This window comes from Anser cygnoides, chromosome 2 (genome assembly GCF_040182565.1).
Source record: "Anser cygnoides isolate HZ-2024a breed goose chromosome 2, Taihu_goose_T2T_genome, whole genome shotgun sequence".
In the NCBI taxonomy this organism is placed as follows: domain Eukaryota; kingdom Metazoa; phylum Chordata; class Aves; order Anseriformes; family Anatidae; genus Anser; species Anser cygnoides.
The window spans coordinates 130144019-130162158 of NC_089874.1; the positions used below are offsets into that span (position 1 = coordinate 130144019).

Genomic DNA, 18140 nt, shown 5'->3' on the forward strand with positions numbered 1-18140 from the left:
AGAGATTTTCTTGCCTAGCAGAAAAATTATGGTCAGGTCCTGTGTACACTGAGCAGCCACCTGGGTGAAATGGAAACTTCACTTCTTATTGCGGATATGTAGCAGAGTTCCTAAGAAGAGAAACTTTATTAATATTCATCTTGAACCACAATGGAAAAAAGGATTGCTGGTCTCACAAAACAATCTCACTGATATCCAAGATCACTGAAGCTGAAACAAAACAAAAAATCCAGACATCTGGGAATTCCTCAGAGAACACGGTCTGTGACCAGAGCAAACACCTCTTGGGGAAAGCGACTTGGCATGACAGCGGTTTGAGAAGCATAATTACAGAACTCCTGTTTGAAATGACGAGGGAGATCAATGAGATTATCAACTCAACGATTTCAATGCCAAAAGAAAACTAGAAGATAATGAAAGTCAATCTGTTGCATCAAAAACAGAGCCAGCCAGACATTTCAATGCTTTTCAACTTGTTTATAACCCAAGGCCCAAGGGGGAAGGATTAGGCTGTTTCATAGAAATGCCCACCATCTTACAAAGATAAACTCATGAGGAAGTTTATTTATCCAGTTTTATTGTTGCTGTCCAGAAAACAGATAAAATGTGAGAAAAAAATAATAGGAAATTCCCAACAGCCAATACAAGTTAACCTAGTTCTCATGCTGCCACATATTTTATGCCCAGAAAATAAACTGAACCAGACAGACAGAATATTGATTCAGACACAGCCATCAGTTCGAACCAGCCAAGATATCCTGAATTATTATGGAAAAGAAAATGTGAAACTTTCCTCCACCCAAACAGCAAGATGATCACCAGAGCCTTCTTTTTGGAAGGCCTTCCACATCCCAAACCCATCGTGGTTTGAGGTATATCCAAAAAAATAGCTCATAGATGCCTTACAGATCAGAGGCAGAACATCATATGTACTCCACAGCACTAGAGGGTCATATCCTTGTGCATATGTCTAATGTAGCTGGGAGCAACCACTAATCCAAAAGACAAAAGCAGTACCATCACAACTCTTTAACAATCATGGTACAGAAGTGACCTAAACTACCTAGGACTTCTTTGTCTAGGGAGATGCACGTTTTCAGTCTGTGATAGTTTTTCCAAAGACAACCTCCACAGCCCTTGGAAAAGGGAGGGAGAGTAGTACAATCATCGTGAGAGACTACACAAACTAAGCTGGATTTCCAGGGCTACCTCAAAATTTGTCCATACAAAACACAGCAGAAAGCCTCAAGGATATGATAAATCAGTTTAGTACTCTAGAAATTGTAAACACAGAAGCTGAGTTTCATGGAAAGAATTATTATAAGTTTCTGTTTGTTTGTTTTTTACTTTCTGAGACAGGTCATTCAAGTGAACCATTGATATATTCCACTGGGACTCAAAAAAAAGGTTACACTGAAATGGTTATTGGTTGTACAGAGGTTGTCACACCATCTTACTGAAGTTGATGTGCAGGTAAACCACATTCGCCTTAGGTTAAACAAAAAGGAGTAGCTAAGCTTTTTCACGAAGGAAAATAGCTGAAAAGAAGGGCAGCCTAAGCCACTAGTTTAACAATCAATCATCAGCTTAAAAGTGCAGAAGGAGATTAAGTAAATGAAAAAAACATGACTCAGACTTGACATGCTGCCACTACAGAATTGTTCGCAAAGCAGTAACTGGTTCCTTATTTGTAATATCAGAATCTAAACTGAACTCCTTCAAATTTTCTAGCTTCTTTTAATTTCTGTGATTTTTATTTCTAAATGCTGTATTTTTTCACTTTCTGCTAGCAACTAGTAGTTTTATTCCTACCATCTCAAATATGCTTTGATTGACTTTAAATTACAAAATAGTCTTATTTGAAGATTATTCTAAGTAAAAGATCCCCGCGACTCTAATTTTATTCTGAAGTATGCAAAAATTACTTCTCGAGTAAAAGCTTATTCCCTAACTACAAATTGCATATTATTAATGGAATTCAGACAATGATCGAGGTTTTCCTTGGCTGCCTGTGACAAGCTACTACTCCGATCATTTCAAGTAACATAGCTTGGCGAAGCAGCAGAGACGTGCCTTTTTCTTCACAAAAAGTTACAGCCCTTGCTACAAGCCCTCCTCAAAATGTAATCACTCCCCTATAACAGCTCCAGGACCTTCAGAGAAGGATATTTCAAAGTGGCAGATGTTACGCTTTACTGTTGTAAGTAGATCAAATTCTGATTTATGTGACTTTTTTAAATTCTCCAGGAGTGTACTGAAATGCCTAAAAAAGAGCGTTTCACAGCTAAAATGGTGAATTCCCACCTTTAAGTATCATGCAGCTTCCCAGACACAGCTTGAGTGAAATTGCTATCTCCTGTTCATGAACCACTCCTGGAGCTCCCCCTTCATGCAGCTGTCCCATCAACATGTTTTGGGATGCTTGGATATAAGGTGATTTCAATATGCAGCTCCTAAGACTAGCTCCCTGCTCATAGCTGTAGCGCATCTTGTCAGATCAGTTCTGCAGTGAGTCCAGAGAAAGAGACGTCTTCCTATTTTACATGCAGCTCTCATCAGCTGGTGAATAAAGGCAAAATAATTACTGAGTATTGGATTGGCTGCACTACGTTCTCTGACTGAAGAAAAGCACAAGATGCAAGTTGTCAACTGGAGGAAATTAATGGTTCTGAGATGCTAAGTTTGGGGGCAAAGTCATGAACTGTTGCAAAACTGATGACACAAGCCTGCTTCAAAAACAATGAAAACAATGAAAGCGCAAAAATTAAGGAAGTGGACAAATCCTCCATAGCCAGTGGCGACTTGGTGACACTAACCCAAGGCTCCAGCAATCACGATGGGAAGAGACCCGCACCTGGAAGAGTCGCAGAAAAAGGCAAAGGGAACAAAGCTGAGTGCCCCCACCACTGGCAGCAAGCAGCTATCAATACACACTCTTCAAGCATCCTGAGAATGCAAAGAGTCATCAGCAACAACTCAGCACAGTACACAAGTACTGCAATGGCCTGTTGACTCCTTGTGGCAAAACCACGCTTTGGACAGAAATTAGGAAGTGGCGTGATGAAACATATTCTTACAAATTACTTATCTCCACAAGAAGGTGCAGATTACAGAAGATTTTGGCAATCCTGGAAGGGGAAAAAATCCTGGTGGTACAGTTATAAATCCTTTCAGTCAATGCAAGTTAGCAAAGGCAGAAAACACTGAAAAAAATGCTGCCTATAAGATCAGTGAGAAGCTAAACATTAAAAACTTGCTGAACACTGAGCACGCACATTCCAGCACAGCAGAGGCTACATGCATCTGGCAGGATGGCAAAAGGTTAATCTCTATAGTTGAATCAGCGAGGAGGATATTAAACTAACAACAAACAGCAGAAAAGAGGCCAGTAAAAAGAGATCTGGCTGAAATGGAGCACGGTGTGAGTACACAGAAACAGCATGACAAAAGCAGGAGACTTTTGCCTCCAACTACTTACGTACTAATGATTAGGAGTACCAAGTAGGATATATGGCAAGACAGCAAATAAGAGATATCAATCCATGTAGTTGCTGATTCAGAATAACTCTGCTTCCCCAGACTGAAGGGAGTTATAAGCTTAACTATTACAGAAAAAAATACATGAACTGAAACAGTGAATTAAAATTTGGAAGTACTTTTACAGAAAGAGACAGAAATAAAACAAAGGACAGCCTGGGCTAAAAGTGCAACCTGATTCAGTGGTAACATGAAGAGATTCACAATAAAAGGTAACAGCACCTATAACTGAGTGACGACAGAAAAAGAAGTTTGCATATAGGAGGAATGCCTGAACTGCTAGCAACAGTACCCTGACTACATGGAGACAGACTGGACGGGCTTTGAGCTCCACTTTAAAGGAATGTCTTTCTCACCACTCACTATGTTTTCAAGACTCTTGGGCCATTAACTCCAGCAGGGTAAAGTTAGCTTTTGTGAATCTGGAACCACCCTAAATCAGGGTGAAATAACAAACTTGCTTTTGAACTTCCAGGGAGCTAACGCTCCTGTTCATTACTGAGCTAAGAATCCTGTTTCTTACCTTCAAAACCAAAATTAAATAAATCAGAAACACTTCAAAAGGGAAGAAGGGACCGCTTTTCTAAGATCTCCAAGAGAACATGTGCTATTTCGCTATATATATAATATATAGGCACATATATATATATATATGTGCCTAATGGAGTCTTGCCTCCTGCCAACAGGAATGCTCCTCATTAGCAAAGGGAAGGAGTGCTCCTAGCCCGAAAGCCGTCCAGCATCTAGGCTGTGAGGTGTCAGAAGCAGAAGTCTCAGAGCCTGTGCATCTCCCCAGCAGTGGAGCAGAGGTCTGCAACCCAACGCAGTGGCGGAGACACACAAATCTGAAAAGCAGAGTGGGCCCTGGAACTAGCACTGCCTTGGCTGAACAAGTTAAACTGTAGAGTTCTGCCCTGAACTGTCTTTCTGAGGACCTTTTGTGATAGTGGAATGAAGAGAAAAATGCACAAACTGTACTAAAAAATTTGGCTGCCAAAACTGAAGATGTGAGGAAGCTGAGAAAGACCCGGGCCATTAGGCATATTAGTTTGATAGCAGCTGTGTCGCTCTTGCTCCTCATGACTATGAGGTGTCTGAGCAAAGGTAAACTGTGCAAGACAGTATTTGCAACAACAGCAAGGAAAGTTATTGTGCAGTTTAATGGTCACATGAAAAAGGGCCTCCAAAGCACCTGCTCTGGTGAGTTCCCGTTCACAGTAATTCCTAGAGCAGCCAGTTTCAGAAGAGCCCTGTATTACATACAACAGCTGGAGAAAACTGTTGGATTAGTTCTTCTCCGGGAACCTGGCAAATACCTACGGCTGCCTTCAAGTCCAAATCCAAAATGTCCTCATGAATGACAACGCCATCAGTCCATGGAAATGAGATCCACTCCTGGTATCTTCAATGACTTTTCACTTGTCTAATGCTTTGCCTTGGTGACGAAGGCTGTCCAGTTGAAGAAGGGTGAAGAAAAGACTGTGTGGGCCATCCTCCCGTTTGCAGAGGTCAAATCCCATATCTAACCCTATGGATTCACCTAAGAGAGAGTTTAGAGAAGTCCCTGAGGAAGCAGGGTGGGCTTTACCTGCCTCCTGATCCAGGACAACTTCTCATCCCCCTTCACGAAGGACAAACGGTCTCAACTGCAGTACAGAAGCTGAGAAGCCACCTATTTCATGCAAGACCAGTAAGCATGCTGGACTGAGTTACAGACAAAAAGGGTTTTCATGGAAACCTCTCTGGAGTAATTTTTGGTATTCATCAAGATTTCCAGCCTTTCACAACAGTTACAAAAAGAGACGTCTCTTGGGTGTATACTCTTGAGGAAAATTACTCATTGGCAATGTCTTTTTGAGGAACATTGCCACCACAGATGGAAGATAGTTCAAAGCAGGCCAGTTTAAGTACTATCAGATACACAAGACTGAAACTAAAAGCAGAGGAAACATTTACCACATATGAGAAAGGAAAAACCCTGCAAGCTAGTATCCAGGACTGAAGGATGATCGGAAGAGGAAAAAAAAATAGAACAAACAAAAATAGGTGATTTTTTAACAAGAACTTTTAGATTACTTCATGTTTTTATCCTGTCTGACATAGTCAGTGTTCCTATAGACTGTTACTTCAGTTCATTATTCGTCTCGGTACAACTGGATATGCTACAAACTGACCCAACATTGCCCTGTATCAACTCTGCAATTTCACCTTGGGAACAGCGTATCTTGATTTCTTCACTTCAAAACTTATCAGCTGTATGGATGCATCGTCTGGATGACACAGGAAGAGTTCTCCTTTCCAAAAAGTCAGATAAGCCAGCTGCTTATCTGATCAACTTCAGTTACTGACAACAAGCTGCATGTTTAGTGTACTGGAATTTCCTTATATTGTCTAACGCCACTTTTCTTAACTGAGTTTATTGTACAAGAAACTGGAAACCACAAGTGCATGACAGCTTCCAAAAAATAATAAATTAGGAATAGCAATAATAATAAAACACAGGTTTCTCATCTTCTGAAGAGTCCTTGTTCCCACAGGTGACCTTTTTCACTGCAAGAAGCTTCCCTTGAAAATCCAGTCTCCTACCCTCAAAAACATTTCCTCCAGCCAGGAGGCACACAGCACTAATTCCCTGTTCCTCAAAGCTGGCAAGCAGAGAAATTGGAAGCATGACCAATGTTAGCATGATCCTTTGGAGCTATTCAAGAGAAGATGAGACTGTAAACATATCCTTTGAGTGTGTGGTATTATTGTAAACATCTTTGTAAGCTGCCTTTTTCCAGAAACTAAGGATAGCAGGTTAACCCATACACACTGTAATACTTAGCCACCGGCTATTAGCAGGGACGTCCCTGAACACCAACCGAAATCTGCGCCCAAATGCTGACTTTTAACTAGTCTAACAAGAATCCCCCTCATCATTTCAATGGTGATTAAATTAGAAGATCATGGGGATACATAAACACATGGGAGTCACAAAATTAAACATTTTGTATGCAAAAAAAATATTTACCAGGAAAAATAAGTTTCTGATTTTATTTAAGCATCAATAAATTTGTCACAGACCAGTCACAAACTATACGGAAGCGTACTCGATTACACCAAAATAAAAGATGCAGTGTGACACAGGTGAGTACCCTATGGCCCTGGAGTGCAGATCTCACTACTGGGAAACGTTCCAAATGCTGCCAGCTTAAAAACAAATAAAAAGGTGCTGCTGAGGTAAAGTACGAAGCAACATTTAACAGCTACAGGCATACACGTGACTTTAGTGATACACTACTACAGATGGTTTTTCAAAATTCATTTTTAGAAGTCGTGACAAGCAATTTTTCTGTTCTAAATAGCTTCCAGAACAACACATGACAAGCCACCTCTCAGATTTTTCCTGAACTCTTGATCTTTTAACACAAACATACTTTGGATAATGCTGATCATGACTGCTCCCTGACAATGAGCAGACCCGAGCGATCTCTAAGAGCAGAGCCCTTGGCTCACATTATACACTAAATGCTACACACAGGTTCCGTTTCTTCTCTTCCCAGGGTCTGCCACAGGCTCCCACCAGCCCTAACCCCCAGATTTACACCATGTATCCTCTTCACTCCCCCAGGCAAAATTGTCCACCCCATTCTCCACCCTACCTGTCTCACTGCACCCTGGTCTTGTGCTTTATACACCCCTCAACCAAACCGACCCCCCCGCCTTATCCTTCTGAACTGCTGGTTGTAGGTACCAGGGGCACGGCAGCAGTCGATGAACAGCATGTGGGTTAAAGAGGGGCGGCCAGGTCAGGACCCCCTCATGGGAGCTCCAACAGCCCCAATCCTTACAGGGTCGTATTCACAAGCCTAACACCGTCAAAGCAGCAGAGGGGATGGCTGAGAGATGTGAGCACTTGAAGGGGTCTCCTTCCTGCATGGATTCCAGTAACAGTACCCAAAGCAGTTTTAAGAAAGCAACATCTTTCTTTGTTTCTCTTCCTCTTTTGGGAAGAGAGAGAAAAATCAGGAACTGTTGTGAGAAACAGAGGCTGTAAAGTGATCCAAAGATCAGAAGTGCAACGCAATTCGTGCTGGTAAAAGGCAGGGCTAACTTATCTGACAGATCTCGCTGCTGATGAGAGGAAATCAATATAACCAAGAAAGGAAAAGTGAAGCCTTGGTAGCATATTAACAGAAGTCATGTTCTTAGAGTTATCCTAAAAAGTTGCAGGTTTGGGTCCTCCCCCACCACATTTGCGTGCCCCATGTAAAGAAGTAGATATTTGACTCTCCGATGGGGTAAGATCTGTGCAGATGGCTATGTGTATGTATGAAGTATACACAAAAAACTTAGCACTAAAAAACTGCCCACCTTGTAAGGCCTGCTTCCCTGTTGCATGATATTGTTATGGGACGCATTTGGGGCTGAAGGCTCAGACGTAACTGACCTGAGCGTTTCTCTCCTTTCCAAAGACTGTCAGATCAATAGCCACGTACTTCAGGCAGGTCAAAGCAAACTATCTAGACAGAGCATGACAGGTGCAGCCTTCCTAGTGGCTGGGGAAGCAGCCTTGGAATCGGAGGACCTGCTCCGCCACGGCCGGTTGTCTAACCTTCCCAAGGTCACTCCTCGTGCCACTTGGCACTTGGAACGCGCAGCATCCGATTCGCTTCCCACATGTACACCTACATCAGCCGGGATGTCTGTGGAGTCATGCTCATAACCCTCTGCAGCAGACTCAACCCCAGTATTTGCCTCCAAGGAAGGGGCTGATTGAGTTAATTGCTTATTTAAGCTTGGCCAGGTCATTAAAACACCTCTGACAAAGTTTTCCTGCAAGTAAAATTAGGAAGCTCTTTTGCAAACTACTTTCACAACTCGGGATGAAAGATTATTCAAATTCATTATTACTTTGACATTATTCTTGGGGAACGAAGTAGCTCGAGCTGGCAATGAGGCATTTGAAGACTGGCCTCCGAACTGCAGTCTGAGCTGAACCCAAACCGGATGACTTTGGCCAAAGCTGAACATCACTGAAAAGCGTTCTTTCAAGCAAAGAAAACCTGAATTGCACCTTCCCCTCAAAAACAACGACCAAGCAGCCGGTCGTAGTCCAGTTCCTAGTTGCCAGCAACAGGAATCTTAGCAAACACAGGCAGGAACAGAAATCTTCCTCTCCGGGAGTTTTTCTAGGGCAAAGCTAAGGTTCAGCGATTGGAAGTCAGTACTGGGAATCTTGTGCTGCTGCTGGCTTTTCAGCAAAGAGATTTCATTCAGAGAGCTGTCAGACCTGGCACTGTTTATAGGCAGCAATGTCACAACAAAACCTGTGCAGAACCTCCCTATATTTAGAAAATGGCTTAAATACGTTAATATTATTACATGGGTGTCGATTCCTAACCCGGAGTTACTACGCAGCTCGGGAAGGCTTTATGTCTGCACAGCTTGACGCCAGCAGTAATGTCAGTAAGACAGAGCAACGTATGCGGTGCAACTCCACCTAGTTACACCAGAGCAACAGTCCTGCTTGTGCCTTACAACGCTGGGGCAATTCAGGCAGTTCTGTTCAACACAGTGAGCGGGGCAGAGAGAGGAGCCACGGCAGCGATACTCCGTCCGCTCTTCTGTCTAACAAACTTTTTTTTGGTACTGAAATAGTTGCACGGGGGACGCCCTGCATGCGGCCCAAGACGCTTGGCATCCTGAGAGCCAGCTTGCTGGCCACGAGGCAACGCCGGGTGGATGCTCTGCTGGGGAACTGCTGCTTGGGCACTGAGGACTTCGAGGGCCCTGAGCACGAGGGCTGCGGGATTCATGCCCCCACTGCGCCCAGGCCGCCCCAGGAGGGCACGGCCGCCCCGTCCAGGCCTGGCTGCTGTCAGCACCAACTTTTTCCGACCGGAGACCTCAATGCCAGCACGGCCGGCACCGCCTGCACGGCCTCGGCCTGCCTGACAGGCGCGGGGCTCCCCGGCCCCGGAGCCCCGAGCCCGGGGACGCCGGGGGAGGCCGGGGCACCCCGTGCCGCCGCCGCTCGGCGCTGGGCGCTGCCATCCATTTTGGGAGCGCGGCGCCGCGGGTCCCGCTGCCGAAGAAGTTTCGGACCGGGTCCGGAGCGCGGGGGCAGAGCCAGAGGAACGGGGCGAGGCGGCGGCCGGGCCGGGCCGGGCCGGGCCGGGCTCCGTGCCCTTCACACCGGGGGGATCCCCGAGACCCACCGCCGGGATCGGGGGGCGGGGGGACCGGCGGCCGCCCGGGGCAGCTCGCACCCGGCTCTCGGGCAGGCCCGGCGGCCAAACGCAGCCCCCACCGGGCCGAGCCGAGCCGAGCCGAGCCGAGCCCCACCGCCCGGCCTTGGCAAAGCGGCGGCAGCCCGGCGGGGGCTCCCGCGGGGCCCCCACGGTTGGGGCGCCCACCTGCGAGCCCCCGGCCCCCCAGGGGCGGCGGCGGCGAGGGCCGCGGGGCGGATGGCGGAGTTGGTGCCTCCTCCTCCTCCTCCTCCGCCGCCGCCCCCCTCCTCCATCCCCGCCGTGGCGCAGCGGCGCCTTGCCGGCCTCGGAGCCCCCGCGCCGGGGGAGCGAGGAGGAGGAGGAGGAGGAGGAGGAAGGGGAGCGGGACGGGGCCCCGGCCATCATGGCTGCAGCAGCCCCCTCCCCTCCTCTTCCTCCCCTCCCTCCCCTCCGACCGGTTCCCGGCTCTCCCGTCCCGCGCCCCCCCACGGCGGCGCTGCCGGGGCTCGGGGCCGCCCCCGGGCCCGGTTACCTGCTTCCCGGGGACGCCTCGGGGACGCCTCCAACATCGGCAAACACTAAAGAGAACTGACCCCGCCGCCGCGGCGGCCGCCGCCGGCCCCAACCACTCCGCCCCCCCACGACACCCCTCCTCCTCCTCCTCCTCCTCCTTCCTCCTCCTCCCCCCTCCCCCCGGCCGCCGCCGCCCCCCTCCCGCCGCCTCCTCGCCCCTCGCCCCCGCCGCCCCCCGCGGGCTCCCCGCGCCGCCGCCCCGGCCCCGCTCCCCCCCCCTGCTCCGGCGCCGCGAATGGCCCCGTCCGCCTCCCTTCCCCGGCCCGGAGCGGCGGCGGCAGCGCCTCTAGCGGCGGCCGACAACGGGGCTCCGGGGCTCCGCAGCCCCCCGAGGCCTCCCCCGAGCACCGCGGGGGCCGCCCCCGAGCCCCCCCCCCCCACCGTCTGCGGGGCCGCCGGGAGGGGGCGAGGCTGAGAGGAAGGGCCCGGGCAGGGCAGCGCCGGTCCCGTTCCCATGCCCGGTCTTTAAACTTCGCAGTATTTGGAGGGAGTCCCTGAGAAGCACCGGGTTTTACCACGCGGCTGTTAGCAGCCTTCTTAGCCTCGCTCGCCTGGCACAAGACGAGCCGCGAGGTTTTTATGCCGGTTTGAAAACAGCCTCGCGACGTTTTACCTGTTTTTTTTTTTTTTTTCCCTCCCGTTTTCTCTTTGCAGGGACCTGACCCCTACCGGCTGCTCGGTGCAAGTTGGTGTCTGCACCGGGAGCAGCTGCTGCGGGCTCGCTGGGCGAGATCGAGCTCTAAAGAGCACAATAGCCAACCTTAATGCACGGGAAATGAAATTAACGGCTTGCAGCGATGCAGGGAGAGGTGAGCAAACAGAACACACCACAACAGAGACACCTTTTTTTTTTTTTTTTTACTTTTTAATTCGGTTTTACTCATCTCGCTGCGCCTGTGCTGTGTAACACCACGCTGGTTTCAAACACGACTCCTCTCCCCTCAAAGGCACCAGTTTTGAGAAGGCAGCAGAAAGCCATAAACGCGACTCGCGTCAGCATTTCGGTTGTGTCAGATCCAGTCACGTCCCTGCCAGCAAGAGACGTGGCAGAGAGGAGGGCAGCTGCGGAACCTGCCGGGCCTTGCCCCACTGCCCTGTGGTGGGAGGCCACAACCAGAGGCCGTGAGGTGCGGAGGTGGAAGCTCACTGCACCGCGCAAAGCCTCGGCCCCAGGTGGGATGTGCAACCTAAGTGAGGTTTCCAAACCCTTCAAAGTTGCCATAGCTAGGCTAGATGAAGCCATGGCTCGGTTTCTGCTTCCAACCAACAGCAGTCCTATGACCATCTTTACCACTAAAAAGAATGGAAAACTAAAGTTTTTCATTTGTTTTTCATGAAAAAGGGAAGACTTCTGAGTTAATCATCAAATATCTAATCTGGGTTGTAAGAATCTGCTTTCTTGATTGGCTCAAGTAATTATTTGTCCAGTAAGACAAGCTAAAAACTTTTAAACCTATGCCAAAACTAGCTAGAAGCATTAGAACTTGGAGCAACTAATTTAGCTGATTAGCAAGGCTGCAGTAACTAAACTATGTTTAAAATTACTAGCATTTTTTGCGAAATTACCATCATTTTACTATGCAACTGTATTTTAATGATAGCTTTGAGAGTTAGAACATCAAATGTATCAAAACTGATTTACAAACTAACATACTTACTGAGGGTCAGAATGAGTCCAAAGTTCACATTTCCTTCAGTGCCTGTTTATGTTATTCCCTGTGATTTTTTTGAAAAACCAACTCGAAACCAAGTGGTGGACTGGTATGACAGCTGGGAGCAAGAAGGAACAAGATGTAGCCTGGCCGGCTTCCCAAGCACTCCCGGTATAATCGCATCCTAATGGCACATCCCCCCAGATGTGCTTTGTGTAAGTTTGTGTATTACAGACAATAATTTATACACCAAATACACATACTTACACTTAGTGACAGGACTGTGTTGTGAGTAACTAGGTGACAGCAAGGTTTTATTCACACTAACAGAACGCTACCATGACATAACTTCTTTAAATACACTTTGGGAACACAGCATTTGCTACGACAGTTTTATACATACCCTTTTTTCAGCTGGGGTAGCTTGTCACCCTTCCCTTCTTATTCCCCCATTGTTTAGTTTTCTGAGATTCCTTACCCCTTATTTCACTTAGGTACTGAGCTCAGAAATACGCAGTATGATACAATTTCTTATGTATTCTTCTAGTATAATGTACTAGTGAGCAATAATGCAAACACTTTTCATAATGCTGCTACAAAAGCTTTGGACAAGCTCATTTAGAAGCTTAATCACGACAACCTATAAGCATTTTTTGTTTTAATTTATGGCAACTTCTTCTTTCTAGTTACTGTTAGTAACTTGAAGAACCCTACATTATAGCATGTACTTAGTGTACCCAGCATAATTCAGTGAATGTCAGCATCAGATTACAAGGGAAGGTTTCTGAACTTCCTGCAATCAATAGATACAATTCCAACAAGCCTCTAAAATCTCCAGTCTGTGCTACGATTTCAATGTTTAATGCTTTTATAACATTACTAAACAGGTAATAGCTTAGTTTAAAAACACATCTTGAAATACTTATGAACTCATGCATCTCATATCTCAATATACGTTCTGTGCCACAAATGGTATATAGCTGAAAAAGAAACAATACAAAAAAAGAACATTTTATCCATAAACTTACCATCTTTTTATATTTTTTAAATACAGAGATGAGTTCTGGCTCTATTTTTTCCAGGTATAAAGTAAAGGATTACGTATTTTATCATTGCTGAGATCCCATGATAGTTGTTCACATAGGTAAAGTTCCAATCATATAGGAGAAACTTACTAAACAGGAAAACACTATGTTGCATTACCAGTCATTGTTTAGATTTACTACACCTTTCTGAATGTTTTTTTTTCCTTTCCAGTCAGTACCTCCAGTACAAACAGCTTAATAGAAGCTAAAATAATCTCACTTTTTGAAAGATATGCATAGTTTGTATATACATATCTGCTCTACTCCGTTCGTGTACAATGGGAGTGCCATGACTTGCACAACATTTTACCTTCAGTAGGTAAATTATGAATAGGCGTGATTAATTCAGTATGCTATTTGAATACAAGAGGAAGAAAAAAAAAAAAGAAAACCTAACACCTATAAATGCCTGCACAAATGCCTAACTGGGGGAAAGGGTATAAACGTTCTGTTTGGTCTGTAAACATGAGCAAAGGGTACTTGAGGACAGCTGGCCTTGTTATTTCTAAGCTCAGATTCAGAAAGAACAAATTGGCACTTTCAAACTGATTTGCAAAATATTTTTTTTACTGATATTATTAGAATAGTGTGGGTTTTCTTTAAGTCATCAAGAAACAACTTTCTACCCCTCAATATAACCCTGGTGTGCCTAGAAAAGCCCACTCTTACAGTGATGTATTAACAAGGAGGAATTTGACAGAGCCACAGAAACAGGAGCCTGCTTTCAATCCATACACTAAAAACAGTAAAATTGGTTGGAAGGGACCTCTGGATGTCACCCGCCCTACAACCTCCTTACCCCCTCAAAGTGAAGATGGCTTTAAAGCTGGATCTAACTTTGAATTTAGCAGGTTTAGCTCAGGGCCTCATCCAGTTTAGTTCTGAAAATGTCCAAGGATGGAGAATTTAAAACTCCTCCTGGCTACCTGTTCCAGGGTTTGATAAAAAGTTTATTTTAATTCTACTTTTAAAATGTATATTAATGAGATTATATTTTGATACGGAAGTTGAGATAGTAATTAAGCTAATACAGAGTGCTCATAATATACCAATGGGATGTTGATAATGCTTTATATTAGTCAGAGTCATTTAACTGAATTATAGACTCATAATATCTTAGAAGAATGGGCCACTTGAATTTTTAAATATATTTTTTCCCAATAACTAAAACTTATTGGCACAGCAAAAGTCAAGCGTTTTAGATTCTATTTGATTAAAACCCAGTATTATTAACAAACCTAAATCTAATCAAACTCTTTTTCTTGCCAGGTACAGGTGCAGGACTAACTACAAAAGCAGACCACCCTGAAAGTTGGAGCACAACGTATAAGTGACTAAAACCATTTATCATCTTGTGTAGTACACAGAATGAGAGATGTGAACAAAGCAAGATAAAACTGTAAAATTGACAAGTAAATATTATACAGAGCTTTCTCAGCTAACAAAAACCATTTATTCTCTATACTCCAGTAAAGACTCGTAAGCACCAAATTTTAACAACTCACATATTATCTTTCATGATTCACATCTATAATGCAAGTTCCCTAAAGTAGATGAATCACATAATCACTTCCAAAATCAAAATGAACTGAACTTGCGTTTGTCAGCATATATTCAGCTTTTTCCATGACTTCAAATTAACGCTAGTACTCAGTACGCTGGGCAAGCATAAGGCCTTTATCTCCTTTAGCAAACATCATTACTCTAAAACAAACCAACAAGGTGAATCCAACCAAACTGATTTGCTGATTTTGCAACTTGACATCAAAGTATGAAAATCAGTTCTTTGTTTGTTGGCCCAATGACCCAAATTCAGATTGCTGTGAAGGTAGAAATGTATTTCCCTGTAATTATTTGCTCCCGTTGTTCTCATACACCAGTGCTGTAAATAGTAAGGCCTTGCCCAAATAAAAACTTTACCCTTTTAATAATGCTAGTGAAATTTAAAAATTTTACTGGCAAATTATTTAGCACTTAGTAGTAATTGTACTTACACATTAAGAAAACTTCACATTATTTATTATCCTATTCCATTTATCCAAAGCTGCATGAAAGCAAGGTCTAAATCTCTGCTTTGAACTTGTACATTTAATTTGTTTTGGGTTATAAAGACATGACTGCTTTTGTGTCAGCTATTTCCATCATCACACATCATCATAATTTATTTTCTACACAGAGAACTTTAAGAACCGAATGTACAGTCATCCCACCTTCTTACAACTAGAATTTGTAAGTATTTCTTATGTTTTCCCAGATTCACAAAACACTAGGTTTAGATTATCCCTGTAAAACAAAGATTGTATAGCTTTAAAAAAACAGGTAATTCAAGCCAATCGGTTTTCCAAATTTACTGACTACAGGCAACGAAGACAGATGTAACTACAGTTTGATGAATTACTGAGAATAATAGAGAACCGCCAACCTGAAGATCATGGTGCATCAGTTTTCCATTACAAATCGCACAGCCAAATGTTTAGGAACTGCCCACTTCTGAGTTACAAGGCTTTGCTACTTTGTGAGAACACATTAGCTTTACGCAGAATAAAATATGGGAAAGTTGAAGCGTAACCACAGGCCAAAGCAGCAATAGATGCTATAAGATTAAATTCCTGTTTACAAGCTTTTTGTTTTGTATTACTGATAGTATTCTGACCATATAAAGAAGCCTTCGAACAAGTCCAGACGTGATGCTGTTTTTATTGACAGTGTTGCAAGAGAGCATCGCGCCCATCTTGAGATGCTTTGGATTCTGATCAGCGCCTCTCACCGCAGAGGCAGATCATAGCAGCACCCTTCAAACACTCACAAAACTTCACCACCAGCAGCACCGATCTGTCCATACACCAGTGTCCATACCCGGCATGTTTACTGTGCTGGTGCCAGCATGTACCTAATCATACCTATTGACATCGTTGTAAGTCATAGACTTTAACAGACCAGGCCGCATTAAAAAAAAAAAAAAAAAAAGGAATCTGGCCTTTTTAAATCTTGGAAGTTCAGGCCAGGCCAGTGTTGCACATGAGAATTAAGTATTTCATTCATTGCCAAACATATTCTTGTACTAGCAATAAATTTACCTTATACATTGAAGTAGATGGAAGAGATCACAGCTAGTCTGGACAGAATTATATCAGTAGAAAGGTGCTTTCCATGCTGCACAGTTTGTTTGCTTTTCCATCCAGCTATGTAAGGTAAACTAACACAAAATGTATTGCATACTACATTAACAATTTTAACTACCTTGCTATGGTATGGATTGTAAGACAAACAAAGCCTAACCATTCAAAAATACTCCTTTTATCACAAGACAGTGAATAAACTGCAGGAAACTGAAAAGGATTTGTATTTGCAAGTGACATTAAACCATTCTCTAGAACTAAAAAGAAATGACTTAAGGCAATTGGACAAGATTATAAAATTATACAGTAAGTTAAACCTACAGTAAATGAGTGGGTTTTAAAAAGACTTTTCTTGGAACAAGGACTGTCTTAGTCATATATGAAGTCATGCAGTAAGCAGAAAAGAGAAAGAAATCCTCTGTACACAGCATTAAGGAGACATACAGGAAAAGGGTTGATATAAAGGGTTTATCACAGTCAATAAGACAACAATAAAGCAAAGTTATTGGCTACATGCATTCATAACCGTAAAGTGATCTCATGAACGGAAAAAATAAATGCAAGGACAACAAGGAAGCATTGCAACTCAAATGATGTTTTGTTTTTAGTCGGTTATTGATACCTTTAGTTTTTCATTAATGCTACTTCCTGGCAGCATACACTAGCTTCAGTCTCAGATTGCCTATTTTTTCGTTGTTGTTGCCTTTTTTTTTTTATGTTTGTTTTAAGGGACAGCTCTTAGACCAACTCAGTGCCTGCCACTTTTAGGGATGACAGCAACATACAGCTTCAAAACATGCCAAGCGTTACTGAATAAACAGTAATACATAAGTTAAAAAATCTAAGCATTTACACCTACATCACATATAATTTAACTACTCAGTTTCACCTATAAAGTAGCCATAACATGCCAGAATTTTGCCATACATTATAGCAACTAATGCTGTAACTTTCTCCAAAGGACAACACTGAATTAATACTATGATAATATGTTTTGAAAGACAGAATAATAGTATTTGTTACATAAAGTTGGTTAAAGCTGTTTGTCTTCAAAACATTTCTTAGCACGACATCCAAATCCTGTCAAAATTAAGTCTCCAATCCTCAGTAAAGGTTTTTTGGGGCTGCTAATAGAATTATAAGTTACATATCCATAAACTCCATAGCAAATTTTTTTAATTTTATGGAGTTTTGAGTACTGGCAGCAAGGAAACACAAATGTGTGTCAGGCAAGAAGAGCTGGACTAAATTCTGTTGCTATATGAAGTAATAACATTGACAGTAAATTTTGCAGCAGTTTAAACTTTAATATTATTTTTTCAATGCACAGTGCAATATTCTCCCATTAATAAAAAAAATCTTACCGTGCACTGTCACCAAATCATCAGATTGCAATTATGTGCTATCAGGGTAATGGCAATTTGTGGGTTATAGGAGTTCCACAATATATTAAAAATTGACATGAATGCATTAATTGGATGTTTCTATACTAAAATGCTGCTGTACAGCACTCGACTTAGCCAGACCTTTCTCACCCATTAATTAATTTCTTTACCAAAAGTGCTTGTTCTGTGATTATTGAACCTAGCTGAATTTGACAATTTAAGCAAAAGTAAAATTCCACATAATTTGTGGAGTTCAGTGTTCACTTAACAAAATAGTACCAATCTACATAAGCAGCAATTAAAAGTGCTTAAAAGGGAGCATCCATGCCTTCATGGCGGTTAGCAAAATCCCCCCATGTCTGAAAATGTTTTCATCCTTCAAAGGCATATAAGACATACCATAAGCAATATATAATGCACTGCATCTTTACAGATCAATGAACAGCATCCCAAGATTTTCAAATACTTTTTTTCCACTGCACATAGTTCACACTGAAATTAATTATATTTTTGTTTATATATATACAAACACAGTAGATAAAAGAAAAAAGTAAACAAGACAGCTTGTATAGCG

The 18140-nt window shown here is 43.5% G+C and overlaps 1 protein-coding gene and 1 long non-coding RNA gene across 6 annotated transcripts in view; one reads left to right on the forward strand and one right to left on the reverse strand.

Annotated features, from left to right (window-relative positions):
* The window catches only part of STAU2 (staufen double-stranded RNA binding protein 2), a 168124-nt gene extending 157700 nt beyond the window's left edge, over positions 1 to 10424 (reverse strand). For all 3 annotated transcript variants that reach the window (XM_066993092.1, XM_048077025.2, XM_066993093.1), the window contains exon 1: positions 10285 to 10424. The gene's annotated coding sequence lies outside the window, so the exon portion shown is untranslated. The remainder of the gene's footprint in view (positions 1 to 10284) is intronic.
* Positions 10425 to 10542: 118 nt separating this feature from the next.
* LOC136790197 (uncharacterized) lies at positions 10543 to 15648 on the forward strand. Of its 3 annotated transcripts, XR_010829721.1 has the most exons (7): positions 10543 to 10849; positions 10980 to 11134; positions 11273 to 11498; positions 12077 to 12192; positions 14332 to 14541; positions 15239 to 15291; positions 15423 to 15648. It is a non-coding gene; the product is annotated as an uncharacterized lncRNA (long non-coding RNA). The 3 variants fall into 3 exon arrangements; XR_010829719.1 differs by lacking the exons at positions 11273 to 11498; positions 12077 to 12192 and having other exon boundaries at positions 10563 to 10849; XR_010829720.1 differs by lacking the exons at positions 11273 to 11498; positions 12077 to 12192 and having other exon boundaries at positions 10643 to 10849; positions 14332 to 14474.
* Positions 15649 to 18140: the final 2492 nt, after the last annotated feature.